The sequence below is a fragment of the Macaca mulatta genome, chromosome X, assembly GCF_049350105.2.
Source record: "Macaca mulatta isolate MMU2019108-1 chromosome X, T2T-MMU8v2.0, whole genome shotgun sequence".
NCBI lineage: Eukaryota > Metazoa > Chordata > Mammalia > Primates > Cercopithecidae > Macaca > Macaca mulatta.
This window is the reverse complement of record NC_133426.1, coordinates 103,583,978-103,587,453: the sequence shown is the minus strand read 5'-3', so window position 1 is coordinate 103,587,453 and position 3,476 is coordinate 103,583,978. Positions and strand designations below refer to the sequence as shown.

The following is a 3,476-nucleotide window of genomic DNA, read 5'->3' as shown; positions in this document are numbered from 1 at the left end:
CATATACCTTCTTCTAGTGTTTTGTTTTTTTTGTTTTTTTGTTTTTTTTTTTTGACAGAGTCTGGCTCTGTTACCCATGCTGGAGTGTAGTGGTGCAATCTGGGCTCACCACAACCTCTGCCGTCTGGGTTCAAGCAATTCTCCTGCCTCAGTCTCCCTAGTAGCTGGGATTACAGGTGTGCGTTACCATGACTGGCTCATTTTTGTAATTTTAGTAGAGACAGGGTTTTGCCATGTTGGCCAGGCTGGTCTCGAACTTCTGACCTCAAGTAATCTGCCTGCCTCAGCCTCCCAAAGTGCTGGAATTACAGGCATGAACCACCGTGCCCAGACTTCTGGTGTTTGTTTTCAGTTGAAGGGAACATGCAGCTCCTCTTAGGGAACAGGCCCCATTACCCCATAAAATGAATAGTTTTGAATAATTATTATGAGAGACCATTAAAAAAAGACAATTTAAAATACTTGATTCCAAATTAATACACAAGTAACCTCAAGAAACTCAGTGCTAAAGGAAAACAGCAAGCAGCTTCAGTTCAGAATTCTTCCATCAAACTTTTCAAGAATAGAGACCGGGTTAATGCTACCTTTCTAAAACAAAGCAAGTCATTTTAAAAGCTAAAGAACCCGTGTTAATATAATTTGATTATAAAGTTAGAAAACTTTATAATTAGAATTTAGAATTAAATATAATTTAGAATTATATTTCCTCACCTAATTTAGAATTCTGGAAACATAATACCTTAGTGAGCATTAAAGGATATTTCAAATTAACCTGTCATAGAAAATTGTCTCTTGAGCTTTCAAATCCTATACTAATTCTATACCCCTTGTTGTTTATTTATTTATATATATATTTATTTATTTTTATGTTTTATGGTGAATTACCTGGGGATATTTGTTTCTTTAACCTAATTTCAAATCTAAAGGCAAAATTAAAATGCATTTTTCCTATTTCCAGAATAATTGCCTCAAATGCTGCTATCCTATGATTCACTTTCTGTTCAGCTCACAATAAAATAGCGTACTGTTCTTCCAAACTGTCTTATAAGGCACTAGTATAAAATTAAATAGATAAAAATTGCCATATAGGCTATGAAGATTGTTTGCTGGTGGTAATTTTTAAGCTTGATTCTGAATAGACTTAATAAGAAGGGTACTTGAAAGACGTGGCTCAAATTTTTCTCTTTAAGGTGTCTTGAAATTATAGGCTCACTCTCCCCAAATTTCAAAAGGTAAAGCCTTTCAAAAAGGCTTTACCTTATGGGCAAAGCAGTGATAGAAGCTTTAGAGTCATTTCAGAAAAGCACATTGTTTTCCCTCTTAAATCATTCCTTAATACTCGTGGAATGAAGGCAAAGAGAAAACCAAGAATAAAACTAGCCAAGCACTCCAGCAATTGGGCTTCCTGACTATTTTCCCTGTTCCAAAGAAAAGGGAGACACCAGCCTGCAATAAATACTTCATAGACAACTGAATTTTTGCAATGTCAGTCAGCATTTGATGCCCCATATCTCCTAATTCTTCTTGTTGCCGGTAGTTGGCCTGGCAGTAGTAGTTAAATTGGAGCAATTAATCTGTACATTGAGGAAGGGCTTCCTTTAACAGTTGAAGGGCGCTGTCTGGCAGGATTCCAAAGACTTGTAGTGTTTTTAGAGTGGGAATTGCTTCAAGTTCAAGTAAAGTTTTGGGTTTATCATAGCACCGAGTGAGTGATATGTATTGGAGGTAGTTGAGCTGGAGAATATCTGAAAGCAGTCATTCTTTAGCTTTAGCATGACATTATCACTTAAGTTTAGGTGGATATCTAGACCCTCATTGGGGCATCTTCTAATTAAAGTAGAGACATTGGATTTCAGGAGATTCTTTCGGCAGCCGCTGAGATTTAGCTGGGTGATGCTCTCTGACAAATGCGCAACAACCACTTGCACATGCTTTTTCAGTGAAGTCATATCACCAGCAGAGGTTTAGCTCATCCAGTCTGGAACAGCTGGATTAAGAGAATCCAGAACACCCAGAAAGGTTTAGTTGAACTAAATTTGAGTTCTGTGCAAGATTATTGATAATGGAATCTGAAAGCCATAGGTCTTCCAGAAAACTTAGATTCTGCAACTTGGAGCCCCGAGACAGAATGCCATGGAGGGCAGACACATCTACAACTGAGTTCAACACATCCCTCTGCTGTATATGCAGAGGGCTGAAATCTTCAACCAATGGTTGGTCATAAATGATTATTGGCAGTGGAAGGCAACCAACCCAGACGAATCACATCCGGGTGAAGATTTTTACCTGTGAGGTATAAAGTCTGCCATAGAGACTCAACAGACGCTAGGGTAATACCACCTCTTAAAACATCGAAGGCCTTTAGCAGCTCAGTGAGGCACAGACAGGAAAAGATCCCCAAGAGCAGCTCATCTGGAAAGGAGTCCCATGAAACACCTGGAAAGTTCTCTCCATTTAGTTTAGGCCTGTGAATGATCACAGTCTTTATCATTCCTTTTGCTCTTCAATCATTTCCTTGGATGGCTGTGTGATTGGCCCAGGTTTTAGAGCAGTTCCTTGGGGATATTCTCACTGTCTGCCTCCTCCTTCTCCAGGGCAGAGACCCCGATGCCTGCCAGTAGTTCAGAAGTCTTGCTTGAATCCTAACCCCACATGAAGCTGGTGGTAACATTGCTACTCTGGTCTGGAATCTCTTGAAGGTGCTTCTTGTGCACGGCATCTGCAGGTTTGGGAGTTTTAAGTACATGCATTAATTGCACAGCTGCCTGTCTCCTGGATTCCTGCTTTGGTGCACGGCAGCCTCTAGCTTGCTTAGAAACCCAGCAGCTAGATCTATGAACTCTAGCAACATTTCAAGTGTGATGGGCACTCCCTTTTATTGTTTTTTAAGGTCCACTTTTCCTTTCTGGAATTAAAATTATTTATTTTTTTAAGTGTATAAATGTATAAGGTACAAATGTAATTGTGTTACATACATAAATTGCCTAGTGGTGAAGTCAGGGCTTTTAGGTTAGCCATCACCAAATAATGTACATTGTACTCATTAAGTAATCTCTCATTATCCATCCCTCTCACACCCCACTCACTCTTCAGAGTCTCCATTTGTTTATTATTCCACACTCTAAGTCCATGTGTACACATTATTTAGCTCCTACTTATAAGAACATGTGATATTTATCTTTCTGTGTCTGACTTGTTTCACTTAAGATAATGGACAGGTCTGTCCACATTGCTGTGAATGACATGATTTCATTCTTTTTTTATGGCTGAATAGTACTCCATTTTGTATATATGCCACATTTTCTTTATCCAGTCTTCTGTTGGTGAACACTTAGGTTGATTCCATATCCTTGCTATTGTGAATAGTGCTGTGATGAACATATGTGTGCAGGAATCTTTTTGATATAATGATTTATTTTTCTCTGGATACTCAGTAGTGGGATTGCTACAAATTGCTACATCTATTTTTAGTTCTT

At 38.7% G+C, this 3,476-nt stretch overlaps 1 pseudogene; it reads right to left on the bottom strand.

Moving 5' to 3' along the window:
* Positions 1-1,460: 1,460 nt before the first annotated feature.
* LOC100428220 (S-phase kinase-associated protein 2 pseudogene) lies at positions 1,461-2,750 on the bottom strand (annotated as a pseudogene).
* Between the last annotated feature and the right edge of the window lie 726 nt (positions 2,751-3,476).